The 25,971-nt window shown below is 40.4% G+C and overlaps 1 protein-coding gene and 1 long non-coding RNA gene across 4 annotated transcripts in view; both read right to left on the bottom strand.

Annotated features, from left to right (window-relative positions):
• Positions 1-4,244, bottom strand: part of OSBPL8 (oxysterol binding protein like 8) — a 96,453-nt gene extending 92,209 nt beyond the window's left edge. For all 3 annotated transcript variants that reach the window (XM_032999930.2, XM_032999932.2, XM_032999931.2), the window contains exon 1: positions 4,026-4,244. The gene's annotated coding sequence lies outside the window, so the exon portion shown is untranslated. The remainder of the gene's footprint in view (positions 1-4,025) is intronic.
• Positions 4,245-5,400: 1,156 nt separating this feature from the next.
• On the bottom strand, positions 5,401-9,129 carry LOC116963374. Its single transcript, XR_004408125.2, has 3 exons — positions 9,034-9,129; positions 7,577-7,760; positions 5,401-7,453 (listed from the first exon to the last, which is right to left on the bottom strand). It is a non-coding gene; the product is annotated as an uncharacterized LOC116963374 (long non-coding RNA).
• Positions 9,130-25,971: the final 16,842 nt, after the last annotated feature.

Here is a 25,971-nt window from a genome sequence, read left to right as displayed (position 1 = left end):
CAAAACACCAAACTCTACCAAGCCTTTCTTCTACTATGGTATGAAATTAGAAAAAATAATCAATTGAGACAAATTACCAGAAAAGCATGCCACTTGCTGTTCCCATGAGCTGGCCACGTGTTTGTTTTAAGATAAAGCTACAGAGCTGCTTCTACTGTGTCTAAACTGATGGAGTTTATTGGGTAGAAAAACCATCTCCTTGATCAGAAGGTCATTTATAAAAACATCACCAAAATGATGCAGATTTTTCAAGTCCAGCACCAAAATCCACAAGGCAGCAACAATGTATCTCCTCTATTAATTCTCAGTATCATGAAAGTGAATGTTACTTTTTTTAAAGTAAATAACTTATTTTTTCTCCTTTCTCATTACAATGAGACTCTCCAACATCTAGAAAACTTGTGAAAGTCACACTAGTCTCAATAGTTGCTCATACATTTTCAACAGAAGCAAGAGGCTTGCAAATACCTTTACACTGCTCCAGTTGTAAACTCTGACTCTTTACTCTGTGTTAGTAGAAGAGCTGTGAGCAGCAGAGGAAAGGAAGGAAACTATTGACAGGCTGAAGTTAAACAGAGAGGTTATCAACTTTACCCAAAACACAACAGCAAAAGAAACCACCCAAGCAAAACCTAGAACAGTCCTCTAAAATGAATCAAAGCCTTTAAGAAAAACTTGTGTCTCTGTGGGGTTGTTTATTTGCTTTTTTTAAAAAAAAAACACCAAGACTGCACCCATCACCTTTTGGATCTTAAAAGAGATGCATTTCTGAACTATATTGCCATCAACTAACTGTTATAATAAAAATTAACTGAAAAGGCTGTCTAACAAAATAGAAAAGATTTATTAATTCAACATCATTATGACCACATCAGAATGAGGTGGGGCAGGGGGAAGAAGACAGTTCAGTTCACTCAAAGAAAGAATTGTTTGACATTTAGAAGTAGTTTGTTTTGGGTTTGTTGGGGGTTTTTTTGTTGTTGTTTTTTTTTTTTTTTTTTTACTTCCTCACCAATTCACCAAAACAACCTAGGTGAAGAACTATGCTGTTTCATTTCCTGTAAAAACAGGGACTGTAGAAATACCTGCCTCAAAAAGCTTTCAGCTACTGCTCCCCTCCTCCCCAACAGTACATCTGCCATAGAAGTAAGAGCTTCATTAATAGCATACTGTATAATGAACCACAATTTACCTGATGAAGATTTCCATGTTACAGTTTGGGGAAGAGGATCATCAACTTCTGTGTTTGTACTGCTTCTATCACATTTAATTTACTGAAGAAAAACCCACACTTTTAAGTAGAGTAAGACCATCCTGTTTCCCAGAATACAGCTGTCACTATTTCTGCACTGAAGGTCTTTTTGCTGTCTGTCTTCATGATTCACTGCTTGCTGAACACTAGAAGTTGTTATTCTGTGTTTAATCATAAATTTGAACAACCTCGAGATCGATGTAGGTTAATTAAAGTAAACCAAAACAAATAACACAAAAAAAAAAAAAAACAAAACCCAAACAAAAAAAAAATTCTGCTTGGCCCACTGGGAGGCTTTAACTCTATGACGGCATATGCAATTTCTGCATCAAATTTCTTTTCTGTTCCAAAAGAAAAGCCTGGCAGACTAATAGATAAATTATTTGACAGATAGCCTAAACTAACAGAGATTTCACGGCATGGGGAGGGAGAAGGCAGAAAACCCCCTTAGAAAACTCCCCTGCAGGCTTCAGGAAACAGAAGTTGTGGGAAATGTGGGGGGGGGGGGGGGGGGGAAGCAAGAGGTGAAACAATTGTTCATAAAGAGATGAAAGCCTAATAATTGACTTGACACTGTTTATTAAATCTTGAGTGAGTGCTCTATGCAAAGATTTATTGGAGGGAGAGGGGCTAGAACACAGCTTCACAGAATACAAAACCTGCATAGTTTCTTGTACTAGGTAATCGCACAAACATTTATTTGAAAGCATAAGAGCAGACAAAAGGGTAAGTACTGTATCACCCAAGACCTTTCCTGATTGTTTCAACAGAACTTAAAAAAAAAAAAAAAAAAAGAGAAAAGGCAATCAAAAAAAAAAAAAAAAAATCAATCTTCAATAAACTTCTTTTCCCTCAAAATTACTTTCTATTAATTTCAGCATTTTATTTCCTTTTGGAGTAAACCCCTGAGATAATACAGTAAGCCCTAATGAAAGAAGAGGAATACACCAGTCTGGTTTTCCTGTACCGATTCAATTCCCGGTAAAAAGTGTACAAGTCCAATATTTTTTCTGCAACATCAGAAAATTCCTCCTTATGATGTAAAAGTTAATAAGCTTTAACAAGCATTTATAAAACAGAGTTGGAAGTACCCCAGAAGTTCACATGCATGGGCAAAATAATATGAGCTAGGTGGCCCTTTTCTGAAAAGTCAGGTTTTAACTAATTTTGTAGAACAGAATGTTTAAAAGGAGCTCTTTTCCTGCCCCGTGATTGAAGCAGGAAAAGAAGAAAATCTATGCATTGCTAGATCTAAGTTAGATCAGTCTCAAGAAATTCCCTTTACTTACAGCAACTTCATAACTCCATAACAATAGAAAAATTAAGTCAAAGAGCCCACAAGTGACCGCAATCACACATCTCTTTTTGCAACTAGTTTCAATTTTGAAGCAGACTGCATTAAATCAGCATCTGGAAAGGAAAGGAGGGCTCTACAGCAGAGTTTTAGAAAGCCATATATTCACAAAACAAATTACTTCAAAGCTTGGGAGTTCTGATGAAAAACTACTGCATGCCTAAAACAACAAACATCCTCACAAGTTTGCTCAGAACTCTAAAGCACAGCAGCACACAGAATTTCACCACTCCCTTCTATAGCTACCTGATAGCCAACAAGTGAAATCATGTCCTTCACTTCTCTTTTTTCTCTTCATTTAAGACCAGTACTACATCAACTCTAAACTCTCACTAGCTGGAGAACAGACCTGACAAAGAGAAACCGGGAGCAACACTCCATACACACTTCTCCTACTGCCCATAACGTTTGCTGGGGACTCAGTATCAACTACTGTCTTTTCAAAACTTCGAAAATTATATTAAACAAGCATCAGCAGGGCCTCAACTATATTAACATTTAACGGATCAAATAGATTTATATTTCCTATAATTAAGTCGAAATGATTGAAATTAAGAAAACTTCTAGATGAAAATCAGCAATTTTAAAAGGTTTCTTGTCCTCAGTCCCAAGAACTGCTTTGTTTGGACAGCCGTTCACAAGCAGCAGTATCTCATGTTAGAAACATCTTCAGCGACACACAAGAATTGATGGCTTTCCTGCTTTCTGAAAAGGAATTCTATGCTGCATTTCTGTAACATACAATTTATGAAGATTATTATTTCAAGCAAATGCCTGAAGCTCATCTGAATTATCACCGAGTACGTTAAGCAAAATGCCTTTAGACAAGTGGCAAATGCACTCTTTTGGAAGTGAGCCATTTATAAGGCCTGCTAATAAAGATACAGAAGAGCGGCTGGCAGCAGTAAGGGACTAGAGACAAGAATAAGGATTTAGGTTTCATTCCCCGGGGCATTGCTCGATCAGAAGATTATTTTCCCAGTGCGAGGGGAAGAAGGTTACCGACAATCAAAGGAGCTAAATTTTAACCGCATTCGGTACTTAACCCGACTGTCTTCAAACCGTGGCTTGGGGCTCCTCGTGGGCCCAAGGCGCAATTAAGGCAATTAATAAACGCAAGTCGATCGCGAAGTGGCTTAAACGTCCTAAGCCGAGGGCGCGCGGCTTCCCGGCGGCGCGCTGCCGCTCTCAAACCGAACCGAGCTTGAACCTCCCCGCCAGGCCGAGCCGTTCCCGGAGACCCCGGCAGGGGGGAAGCTCCCACAGACACACACACACACCCCCCCCCAACAGACACACCCCGCCACGCCACCTCCTCCCGCCACGGCCGGTCAGCGGGGACCGGAGCGGCATCACGACCGCCTTCCCGCGGTCTCCCGTCGCGGCACGGGCAAGCGCGGGCTTCGGGATCTCTCTCACCTCTCCCGGCGGCCAGATCCGGCGGCAGCCCGGCGCGACCGATGCGGGCGCGGAGGACCGGGCGGGGGGGGGGGGGGGGTGTGCGGCCGGGACCCCTCCCCTTCCCTGCCGCGGGCTCCGCCTGCCGCGCGCGCCGGACCAACCGCTCCTTCCCTCACGCACGCGCAGCGCGCGCCCGCGCCCAACCCAACGCGCGCGCGAGGCGCCCGGTCGCCGCTTGATCCGCTCATCCGCCGCGGCGGGCGCGAGCGCAGGCGCGCGCACCTCCCCGCCCCCTCCGCCGGGACCGCCCCCCCCCCCGGGGGGGGGGAGCGGGGAGTGCGCCCCCTGGCGGCCGGCGGCCGGCAGCGCCTGGGGCTAGCTGGAGGGGTGTGGTTGGGCTCCCGGTGGCCGAAGGGGGCTGAAGGAAGAAAGGTGGTGTGGTGGGGGGCTGCGGGGAGCGTCACGGCTCCGGGTCGTTCCACAGGGAACAAATCCTGACAGGCAGAACCAAAATGGTGTGTGTGGGGGGGGGGGGGTTAGAGGTATGGAGGGAGGCCTGGCTGTGAGGGAGCTGCTGACGCCCACGGTGCTGGAGCCGTGCTTCTTTCTTTTAAAAGAAAACCCCTTTCCTTGAAGTGGCACTACTCCTTCAAGTAGAATCTGTGAACGGTGTGCAGAGTCCTGGAGAAATTACAGTCATAAGTAACACGGCAGCCTTGTATTAATCGAGTGTGGTTTCAAGTGACCACTTAGGCAGCCGAAAAGTAGTAACAATGGAAACAAAATATGCTCTGAAAATACCCATAAATCAGCAGGAGACATGGTCGCCAATTTACACACCAACAGGAACATTGCTTTGGATTTTTTTTTTTTTTTTCCATCTGAAAGTGTGTCTTCTAGCAGTTCTAAACATGTCCTTGGTAACAGGAAACCACCACGAGCAGCTTAAGTATGCTGCCGTATTTAAAATAAAATCAGCATCTACCTCAGGTTTTCATCACCTGCCAGCTGACATCACTGAAAACAGTTGCAAAATGCTGAATAACTTTTGGAAATGCTGAGCATCTTCTTTCCATGTATTTCAAGGGAAAGTACTGTCAGTACGTTCAGAAAATGTCTGGCACCTTCAGCACTGACCTGCTAACTAATGACGCAGAAAAGTTGTCAAAGGATTAATGTTTCCCACTGAAAATAAGCCTGCTAGCTCAATCTATTTTTCATAGAATTATCTGCTGTGCCTCAATTATGTAGCAGTGTCGCTAGGAGTCCATTTTCTTGGACCAATGTTCCACTCAAAATCTTTTAATTCTGCTCCTTGAATAATCTGAGTTAATTAAAAGGCTGAGTATTTTTTCCTTGGTACTTTTTTCTTTTTAATACTTCTGTAGAAAGATTATGTGTATATTCTTAACTGCAGAAGATTGCTTTTTCTCCCCAGCAATGTTGAAGAATACAGAGAACAACTTTGTTTTCATTATTAGATACAAAGTTTCTTTGTATAAAGCTTTCTATAATTAAGCAATACTTCTCCCCAAAGGAAGGCCCTGAAATGAGCTAATTCACTCCAACAAGGGTTACACACAGGGTCTTTCTCACTATAGAGCTTGAATTCACAAGGCTGGTTCTGGTCTAGCAAATGGACTGAGTCTAGCTTTGGGAAACAGTCCTGCTCATGTGTGCAATTCATGTATTGCCCTATGACAGAGCAATTCTTTTAAAGCTATTTTCTAGGACACTATATTTCACACTTTGAGAGCTCCAGGAAAAATGTGGAGCTCTTCAAGTCATGCTAAACATCCGTGGATGGGTCACAGTTTCATATGAACAAGGAATGTGATATCAGTTGTGGTCAGCTGGGAATTGGTTCACTCAGGGAATATGCCAGGTGAATCCATACCATGCTTTTTGCTTCTTCTGGAGGTCACCGGGAAGCTCCTGTTACTCATTCCTTAGAGTGCTTTCCTAGCTTTATAGAGTTCTTGTCTGTGATATAAGAGGGAGGCTGGCAGCACACCAAAACCAGAAACCATTTATAGAGATCAGGCCTCTGCTCACGTGGCTTAAACTGAATCACATAAATGCTGATGTTTCCATAGGTTGCACAGAGATGATTTATGTCACAGGAACTTTGCGTTAAAGGATCTCTTGTCAGGAAAATGCAGAGAAATGACCATGAAGTATCATGTTTTTAGATTTGGGGATACAGAGCAATAACGACTAGTGGGAGTTTGTACCTCACACCCTAGGGCTGTTAGGTAGAAGAAATACTTAACTGTCACCACAAAAAAATTTTGCCTGCATTGTGTGCATCTATATGCAACAACGGGAGGGCCACAGGTAGTAGGGAAAGAATAACCTGTTTTTCCTGTAGGAATGTCACAGCTACCAACCCCTGTTAATGTGGGGATCAGGAAAAGGGTGTGCAAACTGCTCTGTGAAAGGGGAGAAGCTCTGTTCCATCTTCAAAATAGCTTTTTAATTAGGGAATATTTCCACCCCCTTAAAAATAGCAGCGATTCAGGTAACTTAAGGGTAAACCTCATGTTTGAGGTTGTCAGAGAGCAGCAGGAACAAGAGTCTTCCCTAAGGGGGAAGGTAAGGTAGGAGCAAAAATGGTTAACCTCACTAGCAGGGCAGGGACCTCACCATCCAGGACCCACTCTCACAGCACCTGTACAGGACAGACTTGACAGAGGTCACACTCAGCCAGAAGTCCACAAGGCAGCATCAAGATGAAGAGAGAGATCCAAGGTGAAGATAGGAGCACAATCCTGCAGTCATGGTTAGGATCAGGTCCAGGAAGCACCAAGGCAGAGCCATCGCCATAAGACCAGGCTGAAGCTGAACCAGGAATTCAGTCCACTTATTGAGGCCCAGATCAAGTATTGCTGTGGCACAGACACAGCTGAACTGAAAAACAGTGACACAGCTCAAGTGAGGACTGAAACCCCGGGGCTGAGCTTAAATAGAGCTCCTGGGTCCATAGGTATGTGTAGAAACTGCAGGTGAGGCTCCTCAGAGCCATTAAGGCTTGTTAGTGCACTCAGGACCTACAAAGAGTTCATCTAGTCCCTTTCTTCCTTACAGGATAAAATTTGCAATAATAAATTGAAGCAAGCCTCAGTTCCCTACAGCTGCTCCTTCCTGCCTCAACTCTTGCAAAAGGAAGGGTGAAATGGTGAGCAGAAGAGCTATATGCTGTATGCTAGACATGAGGCTTGTCTGCAGGCAAGAACAACTTCCACTTGGAGCGTGGGAGCTTATGACAGTGCCTGCGTCTCAGGGTTCCTTCCCAAGTTCACATGTGCTCTACTGCATGTTCAGAAAACAAGATAAAGCACTTTAGAGTTGAAGGTGAAAAACAAAAAGCATTTTGTTTTGTGGTTCTGCATATCTTTGTGGACTATGATTAGAGCTGGTAGATGCTATAGGAATTCAAACAAGCTCTGTTCAGAAAAGAAGATAAGAAAATTTGCATTATTCTCAGATAACATACTTGCAGAGTCACTAGAGGATTATTCATTGTAATCCTGCTAGGTGTTATCTTATTATCTAGTGGTAACACATACCACATGGGGCTTTACTGGTAAAGGAAAACAGAAAGACTAAAAGCAACAGCAGAGTCTGAAGTGAGGTGAGAATTCTGCAGTCCTGTCAAAGTAGTCTTCTGTACCCCGGCTTTTTTTTTTGTAGTTGTTGTTTCTCTGAAGTGGATAGTATAGCTTCCTGATACATCTGTAGGCACAAACAGCTCTGAAAATTAAAAAAAAAAAAAAAAAAAAAGAAACCAAACAACAAACCTAGAAACAAACTAGAAATATTATATTAAAAACATTAATATGAAACATACAGCAGTTTTATATTTTTAGGGAAGCTGTCCTTTCCTTGCTCTTCCTGCAAGTTTCAGCTTCCCACATCTCTCAAAGAGAACTGAGGCTTTTGTTCTCAGTTTGAAAAAAAAAAAAAAAAAAAAAAAAAAAAAAAAGTTAAAATTGGGCTCTTAGTTATAATTAACAAAGGTTGGCTATAATTAAAAAGCAGCTGGTTTGGGGAGAACAGCAGAAGTCTTTTTAGCTAAATGTTCACCTAAAATGGATTTAGCCTCTTCTTATGGAAAGAAAACCGGCTTCAGAGGTCCTTCGTTGCCCTCTGTGGGAGAGCCTTTGCACTGCTTGGAGAGCAGTCAGCTCTGCAGTCGCTGAACGTTTCTGGCCTCACTACATGACTCTGTTCTGTTTTGGAGAAATTATCTGCATTGTGACATCAGTAAAATTATAATTTTAATTAAAATTTAAAAGGATTATTATTCGGTTGTAAGTACATTGTTCATGGTAGAGAACAATATTTAGTATTAGCCTTTTTATCATGGAGTTTGGTAATGCATGACTATTTTAGAACAAATGTTTTTAAAGCTTTAAAACTCCTAACATTACTGATAATGGTTCGAGTTTCTAATCTGAAGTAAGCACGGTTGTACTAATTACAATTAAAAATAAGGTGGCAATATTTAAACTTTGATTCTAAAAGCTGCGTCACAGGTATCTGAACTATTTCTAATTTACATTACAGTAATTCTCATTGTCTTCAGTTTGTTCATAGTTCCAAATTCTCACTTTATTGACTTTTGTCCACAGTAATTCATAATTTACTCCAGTCATTCACGGGACTAACATAAAAAAATTTCAAACTTATATTTCACAATTAGATCACATTTTAATTTTGTAAGATGCTAGAACTACTCATTCTGTCACAGGCATTGGCACTCCAGAATGATATTGTGTGTGTTCTTCCTTACCTTAGATCTAAGCTTGTCTCTATGAAATGTGTCAGTCCTGCTCTTCTGCATTATATTTAGTTATTTAGGACATGATGTTACAGGATTTCTAATTCAACTCAGGCATTTTTCAAGTACCAGCATATTTTTATTCTTTTGCATCCCCAGTGTTCAAGTATTCTTAGCCCTGATCTGGTTTGTCATTTTTGCAGTTTTCAGTATGCTCTTGTCTGACAAGTTCTCTTTAAATACCTGCTGTATCAGCTCCTCTGCTGTCTTGGACAAGTTCCTCCTCCCCATGTGTCTCTTTTTAGCCTCCAACTTTCATGTAGAGAACCTCCTATTTCTCATGTACAGCGAACTGATCTTGATAAGATTGTATTTAGCTGTATCAGTGGGATTTTAATCCAATAATCCTGCTGAGGGGAAGTTATTGGCAGCAAGGAGACCTAGTGCACCTCTTTCACCTACCACTTATCTTGCATACCTTTGCAGTCAGTTTTCTCAGAAGTCTTTGTGTTAGTGTTTGGTATTGTGAGGAAATGGATAAAAAAATGCATCCACTCTTGCACTAAAGGGTAAATGTACATAAAGGATATTAAATATTCAAGTCATATAGAATGTCAGCTCTCTCCTGGGTTAGAAATAACCCTTTCCAATAATGAATTTCATAACTCTCCATTATAAGGCGCTCTGCCAATGCTGGATGCATCAGGCTTAAGTGGCACTATCACACTAGCTCTTCCCCAGGTTTGAAACATTTCTTTTTGTTTTGGGAAGTTCAGATTGGCCAGAGTCTTGGAGGGGAGGAGTGGAACAGAGAGGCCAAAGGTGAAAGGCCCCAGTGGGCTTCTTAGCTTACCGTTATATCTGGTTGACAGCAATACTGACCAAAACCCATTCAGATCAAGAATACATAATTGTTAATGAATCCACATCTGATCTTTGCAGTTGAAGAATATTGAGTTGGTTCTGCACCATCACATATAATTGGCAGTTGTTTCTAGCTAGAAATGTAGATAATTCTTCCTGTCCCTAAAAACAGTTAAATGGTTAGTATCATCCCTCATCTAAAAAAGTAAAAATATGAGATACTAACTGCAGAGGGAGAAACACCTAGTCCTTGTAATGCTATCACAGAAAACCAAAGTGAGTTGCCAAACTGAATCACTGTAAGATTGAGATCAAAGTTCTTTTCAGCTCGTTAGCTGATGCTGACAGGATGGGATTTTTGCAGATGCTGCATACGCCTCTGGAGTGTTTGGTCAAAATCAACTCCACTGCTTCTAAGGGTATATTTATGTCAAGACTTTGTGGTGCCAGTCTTTTCCTTGTCCAGGACCTAGAGGTGCATCACAGCAACTGGTCCATCACAACTGGATTTCTTCACAGAACATTTACTGCAGTTATTACTACTGCATTTACCACTTCGTGGTAAAGGTGATGAGCCATGGCTAAAGACAACAAAGCTGGTGGCCAGGACCACACCTGGGGGATTACATGAAAGTAGTCTTCTGCACAGGCTATCCCACCCACCTGCCTGCTGTCACTGATGTGTTCTCTTTTCAGACCGATACTGTGACCAGGGACTCCCATCTGATCCTAACATTTGTCCTTTCAAAGCTTGTCATTAAGCTTCTCACTTATCTGCCACCCCCTGAGTCCAAGTGGTGGGATGTTAGAGTGGAAGGAATATAAGTGGTCCAGCACTTACTCCATACTTTCATGGCTTGTCAAGAGTGTAAGGCAGCAGCTTTTACAGAGATCTGTGGGATTTCTGGAGTACCACTGTGTAACAGGTTTTGGCTGGGAGACAGTTAATTTTCTTCACAGTAGCTCTGATGGTGCTAGGTTTTGGATTTGTGACCAAACCAGTGTTGATAACCCACTCATGTTTTAGCTGTTGCTGAATGGTGCTTACACAGTGTCAAGGTCTTTTTCGTTTCTCAAGCTGCCCTGCCAGCAAGGAGGCTGGGGGTGCACAAGAAGTTGGGAGGGGACACAGCTGGGACAGCTGGCACCAGCTACCCAAAGGGATATTCCATACCATATGACATGATGCTCAGCAATAAAAGTTGGGGAAAGAGGGAGGAAGGGGGGGATGTTTGGAGTGATAGCGTTTGTCTTCCCAAGTAACCATTACCTGTGACAGAGCCCTGCTGTTCTGGAGATGGCTGAGCCTGACGATGGGAAGTGGTGAATGACTTCCTTCTTTTGCTTTGCTCCTGTGTGCACCTTTTGCTTTATCTACTAAACCATCCTTATCTCAACCCACGAGTTTTCTCACTTTTATCCTTATGATTCTTCTCCCCATCCCACTGGAGCAAGTGGCTGTGTGGGGCTGAGCTGCTGACCGGGGCTGACCCATTGGCACAGTTCCTCCACCACATGTCAGTTTTCCAGGAAGGATGGAAGACATGAGCACATTAAGATCAAGTTGCACCAGGTTGAAATTTCTTTTCCAGAACTTCTTGCTTAGATGTTCTTTGTGTTTTCTTTCTCAGTGTGGACTCTTGTACAGAATGGCAGAAAACATACTCAAAGTCATAAGCCTGTCTTCTAAAAGGAGATAACCTACTTGTGATGGGGAGGAAGGCACCTCTATAGCTGTAAAGCTTCTTTCTTGTCCCTTGGCAAGTCTGCAGGCAACATCTGCTGGTGCCTCCATAATGGGCTTTTTATCAAGGCTTGCTTCTCAGTCTCTTTTTGTGATTTTTTTTTGTTCCCTGTGATGATTCTTTCACCCTATTTTTTCAATAGCTGTCTACTATTTTGAATGCAATACCATTCTATGGCCTAAATTTGGACTAAAGCAAGTGTTCTTAACTCAGAGTGAGTCCAGGCTCTTCCATCTCTCAGACCTATTATCAGTTGCTGGCTAAGCAAGCCCATTCACCTAGACCATGACAGCTATGCATATGGTCCGTTTGTGACTAGTTGTTGAGATTAATGCTTTATTTGGAGCAGCAATTGCAGTTGTTCTTTAGCAGACTGCAAATTAAAACTTGTGTCTTGTTGTAAGCCTCCTTCCTGATCACTGATTGCTAGCTTGATTCATACCCTTAATGTGTGTAGTTTCTATGTCTTTATATTGTATGTCCTTAATACATAATCCTCAAAGCACATTCTATTTCCAGACCTCATCTTAATCTTAAGCACGGTTGACCATGTCTCAGTTACTTCATTTTCTTGGTAGATAGCTAAATTCATTTAGCTTGTAAATGCTTGGTCTCTATCCCATTACTGAAAACAAACCTTATATATTCACTGTTCAGGGTGGTTGTCTAGTCAATGCATGGGGGATTTTGTCAAAAAAAGTCTACTGTCACATTTTATTTTCCTCTCACAGACAAGTAATCATTAATTCAGCGCAAAGCACAGGCATCTCTCAGGGTCTTACTAAGATTTTTATTTAGCACTAGGGCAATTGGATTAAGACTTCATCCACCTCTGCAAATGTGTGTTGTGATTGTGTGGTCTCCACCCTGTCAGAAGCTTATGAAACATTTTCTAATCAAGGAAAGGCAACTCAGGCAATTTTCTCTATGTTAGCTCTTGTACTAGACAGCTCCTGTGCTATCTGACACTTTCTGTCATAAAAAAAGCCTGATTCATAGAAAACTATGGAAAAGCAACTCATCCCATGTGTTCTTAGGTCCTTCCCATGTTATGCAATGCTATTTTTCATTTTTCATCACGTTTTTGTTACCTTCTTAATATGTTAAGAAGTATCTTACATCTGGACCTTGACAGGCTGATCTTGCTAAATTGAGAGCTATGCCCTTCATTTTGGTATATGTTTAATAGCTATAAACATCACAAATGAAATATGAGGTGTATACTCATCATTGCCCCAGCTACAGGAAACTTCTCGTCACTCCCCCTGCTGCAACCTTGCAATCTACAAATCTAGTTGGAAGTTCCCTAGTTGGTTCTGCATTTCTGTCTCATTAAATATTTGAACTGCCATTTCCTTCTAGGTTTAAACTATCTGTGTGAGTACAGTTGTCATGAAACTTGCCTGTGAGACACAGTCCAAGAGACCTCAGCCCTTTATTTATTTGCAGAAGAGAATACACATCATCAAGGATGACGGAAATTCTAGAGGCTTGCAAAATGGAAATCACAGTGGCCATCTTTGAAAGGATGGAAGGAGAGAAGATGACAACCAAGGGAATTACACTTAGCTACTTTCCCTGCCTAGAAATAGACAAGGATAAGTTATCTGTGTGTAAGCACTAGAAGATAACAAGTTAATGAGCAACAGTTGGCATTAATAGATCAGAATAAATCATGTCCCGTTACCCTGGTTTTCTCTACCTGAGGAATTTTCTGAATAGGAAGTCAGTGTAATGTGTCCTAAATTAATACCTTGGTAAGTATGAAGATGTAGTCTATACAACACTTATAAGGTTGGGATATAATCTACCTTTATTTCTCTGGTTTGAAAACCAGAAAATTGTCTGTAGTTCCTGTGGATGTTAGGAAAGGACTAAAGGAGACCTGATAGTATCTTTAATTCCTGTGCTGGTTTTGGCTGGTATAGAGTCAGTTTTCTTCCTAGTAGCTGGTACAGTGCTGTGTTTTGGATTTACTATGAGTATAATGTTGATAACACACTGATGTTTTGTTCTTGCCAAGTAGTGCTTCTCCCAAGTCAAGGATGTTTCAGTTTCCCATGCTCTGCCAGCGAGGAGGTGCACAAGAAGCTGGGAGGGAGCACGGCCAGGACAGCTGACCCAAAGTAGCCAGAGGGATATTCCATACCATGGGATGTCATGCACAGTACATAAACTGGGGGGAGTTGACCAGGAGAGGCTGATCGCTGCTTGGGGACTGGCTGGGCATCGGTCAGTGAGTGGTGAGCATTTGGGCTGTCCATCACTTGTCTTTCTTGGGTTTTATTTCTCTCTTTTTGTTATCTTCCTTTTCATTGTTATTATTATTATTTTATATTAATAATTAAAGTGTTCTTATCTCAACCTATGAGTTTTACCTTTTTTTTTTTAATGCTTCTCACCATCCCACCAGGAGGGGAGGAGTGAGAGAACGGCTGTGAACTAATGTGAAAGTTTATTGGTAGTGATAGTTATTCTGGCTTTAGTTTCCTTCTACCTTTAAATTTAAAGTATGGAAAGCAGCAAGCCAAACTGAAGTTAAATTAGTCTTGCACAACTAGCACACTGGGCAGGTGTTGCTGTGAAAAACAGCCTTTTGAACAGGTTAAGAGTCCAGGAGAAGGCCATAAATTGAAAATATTGTTTAGATTGAACAGAGAGTCCTTCCAAAAAGTGCAATGCAGTGAGATTCATAGTTAAATCACGTAACTAGCAGATTAAAACCAAAAATCTTTTGAAAGTTTCTAGTAGTATACAAAAATCTAGTGAAGCTGGTAAATGCTTTTGCTACTAATTGGTCCATGAAGTTTACTAACAGGACAAAAAATGCTGCTCCCTACTGAAAGGAATTCCTACTTTATGAATGGTATTTCAGTGCCTGTCCAGGTCAAGATGATATCTAGAAATCAGGCATTCAGGAAGGTGATAGTGTTTAATCCCTCAGCGATGGTTCCAAACTGACTTTTCTTAGCTGATTTGTTATTATTGCTAATTATAATAGTAGGTCTAATGTGTAATATTTAGACTGTGTTAATCAGCAGTATCAGTCTCTGTATTGTTTGGTAACTGGCTTATATATAAGGGTAATTTTTCTTTTGAGAAAACAGGAAAGCTAGAATCTAGGCATTTTTTTTTTCTACTGCTTTTAAGTGTGTTTGATGTAAAAGGTGTTATTCTACTCAAAGAGAGATTGTCAGTGGCTAATAGGATCAATTGCTTTCAGAATTTTGTCCAGCCATTACTTTTCAGGTGACCACTAGTCAATGTTCAGTTGGTTAGTAAATGTCTTTCAATGATTTAAAGAATAAATCAGTGCATATTTGTGCTCCTTTCCAAATTCTGTGCATATAATTCTCTTTAGTCCCTAGTAAGTTTTACAGCAGTTATATTTTGGTCATGTTTAGGTGAAGCATCCTTTGTCTGGCAATGGATAAGATTGGCTTAAGATTTTAGGGGAACTAAAAATGATGTTAATCATCTAGTTCACTGGAGGGTTTTATACTAGTTGGAATTAAAGATTGTATTTTTTTTTTCTCTATTTATTTTTATATCTTGTAGTTCAATGATCTAGTAAATTCTTAATATAAGAGAGATGGAAGAAGGCTGGAATCTGCTTAAATATTTTGTTGAATTAAGGTATTTTGCTAACATATCTGAAGACAATTTCTAGGAATAAAAATTTTCCAAGAGAGGGAGGAATGGAAAAGTATGGAGGAAGACTGGGAATATCTGCCTGCCAGGTGGAGCTACAAAACCCCACACAGAATGTTGCACAGTATTCCTTCTTTTGAACAAACTTGACTATATTCAATAGAAAGGTTAAAAAACACTCATTAATCATTGCTTGCTTGTGTAAAGGCAAGTTCATGAAGTCCAGCCTGTGCACAGTGTTTATTTGCTAAAGGAAAACATTTGCACTGTTTCAGCCGTGAAAACATCTGATTTAAAGAACCAACATAGTTGGACACTATTATGTTATTCTGCAGCATGTATTTCTGGCCTATTTCTGCTCAATGTACTTATATACCACAGAAATGAACTGACCTCTTCCATGTGACTTGTACCTGTGGGGATGGGTGCAGATTCAAGTTTACTGCATTCAGCAAGCTGAAAAACAGAATTTCCCAGATTTTTTTTCATGAAAGTTTTAACTTAATAAATAGTTCAATGAAGTAATGCTTCTCATCACTAAAACTGGCTGAGTCTGAACCTAGATGATTACTTCTAGTAAATTGTAGTGTCTATGAATACAATCCTGCCTTCATGGGTAGGATTCTGTTAAGTCACTGAAGTGGACATTGTAGTATAACTATGAGTAGGACTAAAACCACCTGCCCTTTCCCAGAACTCCCCGTGCTCCTGTTAGGAGAACGTGTTTTGTTCTGCCAGTTTGTGCAATACTTCATACAAATGATACAGCTGTGAATTACAGAATAAAAACCAACAGCAGAGGGAGGCTTATGAATAGGCACAGGAAAAAAAAAATGTGAAGGTGAGACCTGAAAGCAAATGAGAGGAAAAGATAGAGCCTGCATGATAGCTGGACAATGAAGTGCAGGGCTGCACAATTAGAACCAGGAGAAAATAACAGCAGATAGGTGCCCCACCTGTGAGACTCAGCAAAACCAGCTCATTGCTAGGGTTAAAAAAGGGGTGTGGGGGCAGTTTTGAACTTCCAGGAATTGCAGGGAGGGGAGATGGTTGGGTTTGGGGGTTTTTCTCTTGGCCCTGTTGCAGACAGAACACTCTCAACTCAGGGAATTTTCAGTTAATTTATTGCCAGCTTGCACCAACTTCTGATCACTGATTCAGATATTGGGGGGAGAAAAGAGAGAATGTAATTAAACAAACACTTCAGGAAGTGCCTTCCTGCCCCATCCTAGTCCCCTGTTTTGCTGTGGGTCAGGACTAGTCGTCCCAAGTGGGAGGTGGGGGTTGGTTCGTGAAACCTGCTCTCTGCCACTCTTCCCCTTCTCACTCCTTCCCCTCAGGTCTCCCCAGGGCTGCATCTTCCACACCATCCCTAACTGTGACAGAGGCCTTAAACACATTTTCCTTCTGGTACATCCATGGTTTCACATGATACTGCAAAAACGGCTAGGCAGGCTGCTCATAAAAGTGTTGATAACATCTCATCATGTGTACATATGTATATATGTATGCAAAAAAAAAAAAATGTTGCTTTTACAATTTTTTAAACTGAAAAATTCTGAAAGGCTACAAATTGTATCCAAATCAAATCCAGGTGTAATTGCATGTTTCCTCCTTTAAATACTCTCTTCTGTCTTCCACCAGGTAAAACTCCTGTGCTGGCTAAAAACAGCCATCAGGCTACTGATGATGACGTAGAGACTGTCTCTTATTAAACCTTTCTGCAATGTATAGCTTAATGAGGAGCAAGCCCAAATCAAGGCAAAATACTTCCAAGTGCTCTGTCCCTGTTAGAGCACTCACTTGTCATTTAAATACAGCATTATCAAAATAATGTGATCAAGTGGTGGCTAGGTTTATTTTTGTCCCCAGAAGTCTAAGTCTTTTCTTGAAAAAGAGATAAAGTTCTTCTTGCTTGACCTGCTTTCTTCTATCTCTGCAAATTGCGTGCTACAGAAAACATTAGTTGTGATAACACTCTGTGAGGGTGGTGACTGGTTGCGAAAATACCTTGCCTTCTTAAGCAATCTTAATCTAAAGCCCCAGAGGCACAAAGCTTTTTTCCTTGTGTTGCTTTACTTGCAGAGACCTCAGGTGAAGGACAATCTCAGGCATCAGTTTGCTGCTAGTACTAAAAGTATATATATTTTTTTTTCTTTCTAAGTTGGCATCTCAGTGGAGCCATGTCTAGATTTAAATAAAATTTCCTGGAACTTATTTCCTCAATGTCAAGACTGTCCCAGCTTGTACAGAATTTTTCAAGATGTCACTGAAGATTTGTCTGTATCAGTGAAGAGATGCTTTTGCTCTGGGCCCTCCTTTCATGTATTGAATTATGGGACACAATGTCGCTGGGATAAATTTCCACATTTGTTTCAGTGCTTTCTAGCCTGTAGTTTTCGAGAGCTGTAGGGGTGCACTGCAATAGTCTCCTTTCTATTTTAAGTCCAGAACATAATATTTCTTACCCAGATCCATGGGCCAGGAACTGAGGGATAACAAAAGGACACTATCAAAACTCTCCATCCCAAAGTGTTAAAATAGGACCACTGTCAAACTTCTGATTAATTCAATGGGGCCAGGATTCTACCTTTAACTGTATGCCATAGAATTTCTCCTTTGTATTCTTTTTACCCTTTCTTCTTTTCCCATGTAAAAAGGTAGTTATTAGGATACTAGTTTTTGGGACAAATGTAATGACAAATTTTTCTGTCTGTCTGGATGGAAAGAACCTTGAAACACTTGTGAACACCCAGAAGATCTCATTTTATTATTTTCCAGTTCTAATAAATCAGCACACTGTTGTATTAAAACTAATGTTTATATCTTTTTCTAATTTCACTTTTCATTGGGTATTTTCTAAAGTATGAAGTGTCCGTTCATAGGAGGTAGACCTGACCCTGAACTCCAAGTCACACAGTTTTTTGATACAGTGTGAGCTTTGTCTGAATTGTTACAGTTTGGACCCATCTTTACTGTGCAAAAGAAAAACAGTTTTGAAACACGTGCTTCATATGTCCTAAAACATGGTCTGGTGGCCTTTCAAAGTAATATGCACTGTATTGCACTGTAGAGTGCATTTGCATATTGAAATCAATATAGAAATATAAAAATGTCCTTACACTATCTAGATGAAGTAAAGTATCCTCTTTTTTCATAGGTGGAAATATTGAAGCAGAAAGTCAAAGAGTTTGACCCAAGTCACAGAGGATAAGCATGGCAGGATTTATGCCTGTGTTTCTCAAACATATAAAAACTTTGCCCTGAAAAGACTGAGATGGCTGTGGGTGATACACTGGGGCATCTTCAGCAGCAGATTCCTTCTTCAGGAAAATACTGAGGTAAGCTACTCTTCCCAGGGAGCTCAAAATCTTCATTATAACTGATCTTACTACACTTTCGTTATAGTTCACTGCTGCTTGTGTACTGAAGGATCCTCCTGGTGTCAAGCCCAAATATAATGAATGGATTGTAGGATCAGTGTATAAAGGTGCAGATGGCTCCTATAAACACTCTCACTTATCCTCTGTTCCCAATGATGCATAAATCACTAGCTCCATCTGCCTGCTATTTCTTTCAGCATCTTGGGCATTATAACTCACTGGGAGGTGGCAGGGAAGCTTATCCCAAACTGCAAGGTTTTTGCCAAAAAGCACAAGATGCTGAACTTAACCCTCAGGAAAAGCCATGCCTCATCACTTTTCTGATCACTCCATTGCAGGAAGAAATGCCTGCTTTATTTTGTACTCTTATCAAGGTAGAGAAAAGCCTATTTGAAAGCCTGGGGTATCAGGCAGGAAATTCCCATTCCCTATTTTTCTGTGATTTACAGTGAGAGGGAGTGATGATGAGCTCATATCCTGACAGATTTCACCGTCATTCTGTTTGGCCTGGAGTCATTTGCAGTCACCCCTGTGCTTGCCTGCTTACCATAAATAACATACTGTCAGAAAAAAAGAATTCACAGCTTCTTACTCTGTTGCTGGCAACAGGAATCTATTTTCATTTGCTTGTTAAGTATTTTGGGCTTTGGCTTGGATTTCTACAATCATGTCTAGAATAAATGACATTAAATGCTGATTAGTTGTGCTACATGTTCAATTTTGTACAAGGAAATTTTTACTTAGGTGGGGGGTGCAAGACACCAGGTGAAGGAAGTACCTAAAATTGTCTCAGCTGCAGAGAATGAGCAATATGGGATGATGCAGTCTAAGAGAGAAAAGACTGTAGGAAAAAAAAATAAGGGTTTGGGAGGAAAAGAGCTTGTGGGTGAGGGGAAGACATCTATAGATGGAGGAAGGCTAAGCTAAGTGGCTATGAGAGACAATGACTCTAACTTGCTGATTTGGTAAGGGTAGGATCAGGTGAGAATTCTCATTTCCACCCATGAGCGTGTTTTTTTTCTAATTGAAAAGCTTTACAAATTTTTAATGATAGCAACCTTTTGAACATGATTTGGAATCTGAATGAACATTTCCAGTGTTTGAATGTTACTACTAGCATATGTTATCGTTAAAAATATCCCTGTTTTCGTCTCTGAAGGCACCTATTATTTACTTACTGTTGCTCACTGCTTATCCCCAGGGCAGGTACGTTCTCTTCGCTGTGTCAGGCAGGAGTCCTGAGCCAAAAGAGAAATCATACAGGGTGAAGACTTGCCACATGCACGTGGTGAAACTAATCAGCACAGTCACCCTTCTCTTTGTCATTTCCTGGCTCCTACTGCATTTATCAAACACTGATGTTCTTCTAATGTCAGTTTTTGGGGATGTGTGGCCCTGCATGAACAAACCTGAGTGGTGTTGAGATTCATAGGTGTCTGAAGGAGCAAGACCTATCAAACAGCTATAAACCAAAGATATGTTTACAGTCATTTCACTGACAGGCTTATGAGAAAAAATGTGTTTTTCTCTAACCTTGGTTTCCAGAACGATGGAACTGATAGCAGTGGATTCCCCAGAAGTATTTTTTGCTATTTTGATCAAGCACTATCCAGTGAGATATTTCAAGTCTTATCCATACACAGAATTCAGTGATATTTTTAGAAATTGTTCAATTATATCAGTGCAACCCAGTTATGTAGGTAGCCCTAAGTTGTTTTATGTTGATTTTTCTCAAACTGGTTATCCAAACAAATAACTGATAAAATAATATGGGTGTCTGTATAGGGATGTTACATTTGATAAACCAATTTAAGAAATAATCTAGCTGAAGTAATAGAGGTATGTCTGCAGGCAAGATTCTAGTGTGTATTTTCTGTCCTTACTCTTTTTTACTCAAATATTATAAGAATTAGCATCTGTAATTCTTCCAGGTTTTTTATTTCTACATCTCTCCTGCATGTCCTTGCAATACAGTAGCATCTCATAACTAGATATATGCAATTTAAATTATTTACAATGTCGCTTTCTGACACTCCCTGAGAAAATCTATTGTGTTTTTGCTCAGCCTACCTCATGCACACCAAGGGACTGATTTTGATACAAACAATATTTTTCTAGCATTTTTTTCCAACTCTACATGTGACTTTAGATTAGAAGAACCTATTTCCATTAGAACATAAAGCATCAAAAAATTCCAGCATTACATTCCTTTCTAGTTCTATGATGAAAGGAGATTATAATCTACAGCAGTGGGAACAAGCTTCTAACAAGCAAAATGTCTAATGCCCAATGCATTTTAGTCAGGCTAAAGTATATGGTAACTGCTGGATTGCTGCAAATGCACAGAACAGAAATCAGTGGAGGCACATCTTGCAACTACTGCTCCAGGCTGTAGCTTTGTAATAAAATCTCCCAGAGCCCTCATTCCCTGTCAGCTCGTACTTGACTTCCTTTATGTAGAAAATTCCCTGGGAACTCAGTGGTCTGCCAGAGTTAGATTATTCAATCTTTGGATAAACTGCAGAACACATCTTTTTCTTTAATTTTTCTCCCACTGTCAAGGAAGGAACAAGTTGTGGGCCAGATGGATTTTCACATTTTCATAGAAAAAATTTTGGATTGTTAGATAAGAGTCCTTTTACATTATTTTGTATGATTATTCTAGGTATAAGATGCACAGAATGCAGAGAAAAGCCTATTGTTTTGTTTTACGTATTTGAGATAAATAATATATGAGATCAAAGATACTTCCGCTACCTTTCTGAATTTTTATATGCTCCTTTTTGGTTTGCTGTTTCATAATGCAGACAGATATATATTAGGCCATAAATCATTCTGTTTCTTTTGATAGTGTTACTGCAGACACCCAAAGCAGAATAACAGTGTTCAAAATATGGGTCACTTTGTTTTCAGTTTTCTTGATTTAAGCATGGTAGAAAGAATAAAATAATACTTTTTAAACCTGTGACTTGAAGAGTTTTGGAAGAGTTGGACTCTTAGATAGTATGTCATTATAAGTATTGTTTAAAACTGGAGTCTAGATAGATATATGTTGGACTTTGGGGTTATGTTTTGGACCTAAGTAGTGAAACTGAGGGACAATGGGGGGAAAAACTTCTCTGTCTGCCTGGCTTCCTGCTGGTTTTAGTTACGCTGCATCATAGCACAAAAGCTAGGGTTAGCTGGAAGAGAAAATACCAACAGGATTTACATGGGTAAAAGGGTAGATACGGTTCCAATGAAAGTCTGTGATACAGCCAAGCTCTGAGTGACCGCAGCAGACCCATCCAAGAGTGTATTCCTGATGTCTTTTTCTCTTGGGCTTGCTGCAGGAGTCAGGATGGTGTTACTGGAGAAGTCCAAGAGGGCCGTAAGTGTTGCTCTGGCTCCTACCAATGCATCCATCAAACCCCTGGCAGTTGGAGCCAGGATGCATGATCAAGCTTGTAGGCATGTATGTGTGTGTGTAGGAACTGGTGTCCTGTGTTTAAAGTAGGATATAAACACCATGTGCTAGGGACAGCAAATATGCCAGCCTTCTGTTTTCCTCAATGGAAGTGTGGAATTTAATGCATTAATGTAGACAGGGAGCTCACTGCAATGTGTTCTTTCTTCAGATAACCTTAACTATGTTGAAACAGATACCAGGCTGGCAGGACAAAGAGAAACCATTACCATACATAATGGGTACATGCTCTTTACTGGGTTGAGGTCTTAAAGAAAGCTGGCTGTGAATAGGGTCCCAAAGAACTGGATTCTGGCTGAGGTACTTTGTTCCCCAAAAGCAGAGTAAGTTAATCTTCCACAGCATTCCTTTCACTTCAAGGGACAGGTGGGTGGGTGTGTGGGTTGGCGCTGCATTTGCTGTGTGCTTTAAGAAGAAATATGGGCAAACCTTGCAGCAGGTGATGGGGGTGCAGGGTCTTCTCTTTGTTTTCCTGCTTAGATGGCCTCTAAAGTATGAAAAAGTATCTGCAGTGATGAGTGCTTTGCTCAAGCAACTCAATCCACCTGCCATACTGACCAGGATTTGAAGAGCTGACTCAAGACATTTCTGCTCCCAGACAAAAGCACTGGTGGGGTTCTTGGTTTTGCTACCTAGGAGTAACCTAGTGGGAAACTGCAAAGTGATAATTAAAGAGCTGTACTGAATTGGAGCACTACTGTTGGGTTAATTTTCTTATATTCTGTTCTAGTCAGTGTGAAAAGCCTGCTTTTCAGAAATGTAACAGATCAAGTCACCTTACACCTCAAGAAGTAAAAAAAAATATGCTGAAATAAGCTTTATTTCTCTACATAAAGCTTCTAGTTACTATGAATGAAGTGAGAGAGGCTGTGTTTCCTTCACTGCAGAACAGCAGTGGGAGTTAAAAACAAGAGTGGAACGTCCAAGATATCAGCATGTGTACACACATAAAAGGACTTAGCCAAATCATTGTGCACACAGGATAATTAAACCATCTTACACTTAAAACAAAGCAAAACAAAGTATTGAACAAGAGCACATAAGGTGCAGGAAAATGAATAGTTACAGCTGTAGGAATCAGAGCAGATTTTCTTTTCTCCAGCAGATGGTAGGATTTTCTCAGCTACAAACAGGAAACAGCAAGAAGAATCACCTGAAACCTAATCTGTTAAAGAAGCAATCGCCAGCCTTTTTTGACTTGAAGATTCCTAAAAAAATTGGTGGAGTTAGTTCAGTAAATAAAAAAAACTGCTGGAAGAGATTTGGAAGTTGCCTGAAAAGACTACTAGCAGTCGTCCATGTAGCTCAGGTTTAAACGACAGCTGAATTGTCATAGCTTGTCCATATGTACAAAAGCCCAGAGACAGTATTTTTTCCACAGAGCTTTGACATGCAGTTCAGGGAGATTGGATAAGAAAAAGTGTCAAGTAGAGGGATATCTCAGCTTTTGAGTCTGAAATTTTTGAATGATCTAAACCCTTCTGGGTGTGACATTTCTCAACATCTATTTTCAGCCACTGGTGGAGGTAGGATACTGGGCTAGATAGACCTTTGATCTGATCCCATAAGGCTGTTCTTATGATACTTTATGTTACTTACTTTGGTAAATTATGTAAACAATGTGAGGAAATAAAATGTTGCTACGGGTGTTATTTAAGTCCTTATTCACCACTATGTGATGAAGGAGATGGTAGGTAAGGTGGCAGGAGGGTTTAAACTCCAGGCATCAATATGGATATTCTCTGTACATCTTTTGGCAAGTCACTCATCAGTTTTTCAGCTTTCTATCAGCAAATTGACTATGATGCCCTTAAGACATAAGGATATATTATTTGGATGACTTTGTCTTTATTAAGTGTTCGGATGCAAGAGGCAGAGCTAGAATGATGGCTAGGAAGATGGACTTTAAGCATGAGCTCTTTATCTGAATATGTCCTTTATCTTAACTTTGAGATATCCTGAGATCTTATGTTCTACCAAATGCTGCATTCCATGTTTGCTAACCATAACCACTCATTCTTGTTAAAATGGTAGATTATGTAAATTTTTATTTTTTTATTTTGAAGCTGTTCAGCCACTATAAACGTACTGATACAAATCTAAAATTACATGATAGACTTAGGCCTACTATCTTCATTGTAAACAACTCTGTGCAGGAGTAACCTGTAGAAGTAGGATAGATCTTTATTTTTTCTAACATATTCCTATTATATTAGGTGGATTTGCATGTTTAAAATCTCATTTTATTCTGACTTAACTACTAAAACCATTAAACTCATTTCCTAAGTGGAGTTCTTTCACCTCTGCTCACAAAAGCAGGAGTGATAGGACTATGGAATGCAACTGGGTTTGGAAAGGTAAAGCTCTGCAAAGTAAGAACAGCTCTCCTTCATGATACAAGGCTTTTGTCTGTAATTTTCATTTTGTTGTTGAAAAAGTTGTTTGAGGGTTTAGAAACTTCATAGAATCATAGAATAGCCCAGGTTGGAAGAGTTTCCTGAACCACTGGGAACAGGAACTTGTTATCATTGTTATACTTGGTGCTCATGTAACTTGTACCAAAGTTGTCTCTTTCTGCGTTGCTTGATTTTTATGATCAATAAAGAAAATGTTTTTCAACTACAGAAATATGTGGTCAAATACTTTTTTTTTCAGGGTCTAGTTCTTGAACCTTTCTTATATTGTGTCCTATTATATAAGTCAACCCACTAGAATTGATGGGATAACTCAGCAAGTAGAGTTCTGTCCCTGGGTTTACTACCATCTTCTGTGTCTTCCTCAAATTGTAGCCCAGCTGTGAAACCCTGCAATGAAAGGTAATACTTCTGTCTGTGTTCTCTTAAAACAAGCAGCATTCAAAACAGATAGAGATTCAAGAACATTCCCCCCCACCTTCATGAAGGTAGTAGGAGAGGATTGAATGCGCTGTGGTTCTGTATGAATTCATGCATTCTTTTCAAAATCAGGGTCAGTGGAACAGAAAGTCACTTAAAAAATCAGCTCTCATATTTTTCTTGTTCTTCTAATGAGCCAGATTAAATAAGGGTAAGGAAGTACTAATTTGTCTCTACAGATATGTAGGTTTTATTTATGCTCTTTGGTTTCTGAGTGAACCCTATTGCATATCTTTTGTGCTGGTTTAGAATTTGTGGGTTGGCAGAATTCAGGGTTTTCCATAATACTTCCCTCTATTAGAAACTTCTGAATAGATAGATATTCAACCATCTGTCATGGGCATTGCTCACAAGGTGGCCAAGACGCTCCTTCGGCTCTAGTAAGGTAAGAGACATTGAATAATTTTACTGCTGCTTTTACTGTGATCGTTCCCGGCCATCTGCAGTCCCTGGAGCATCCCGGATGTCCCCAGAGCTTCTAAACCTATTTTCCATCTGTTGCCTTCTCACCTACAGCAGCACTAATACCCCCCAGAAGATTTTGCTGCTTTCACTGACATCAAGAACAACATTTGGAGCCTTCTGCTGTGTGCTAGTGCTGCTGGGAGCTGGCAGGCAGGCAGCAGGAATTAACAGCTTCAGAGCCCTGCAGATTAGGGTTAGACTCAGAGTTAGACCATGGTCAAAGTCATACTGTCCTGAGAAACAAGAAGTTCAAGCACAACCTTAAGAGGGCTACTGGGACTTGACACCTGAGTGTTCAGAGCTGCTAATATGATTCCCCTTGATGTGTGTAGCTGAGCAGAGGGCAGAGCCTTGATTCCATTTTCATCCACTTGATGATCAGAGCAGCTGACCCAGCAAATAAAAAGCAATTTGCTGCTGTGTGACTTGGGAATAAGGAGAAGGAGGAAGGGTGAAAGTGAATTTGCTGTGTCTTCTGGGCACAACTATCTGCAAGGTGTCCAGTTATCCTCTCTGTTGCTCAGAACAGAAGCTGCAAGCACAGTTGAGCTCTCTGCAAGGTGCAGGGCGAGTAAAGAATTGAGGAGGGGTAGTTTCTTGTGCTGGGGGGGGGATGGAATAAGATTGGAGACAGGAAGAAGCTTTCAGAGCTAGGAGAGGGAGTGACTTGGGAATAATACCCCAAAAAAAGAAATAATATCTATGGATTCAGT

The sequence above is a fragment of the Tyto alba genome, unplaced genomic scaffold, assembly GCF_018691265.1.
Source record: "Tyto alba isolate M040663 unplaced genomic scaffold, T.alba_DEE_v4.0 Super-Scaffold_2, whole genome shotgun sequence".
Lineage (NCBI taxonomy): Eukaryota > Metazoa > Chordata > Aves > Strigiformes > Tytonidae > Tyto > Tyto alba.
The sequence above is the reverse complement of the archived record's forward strand: the minus strand, read 5'-3'. Positions and strand labels throughout refer to the sequence as shown.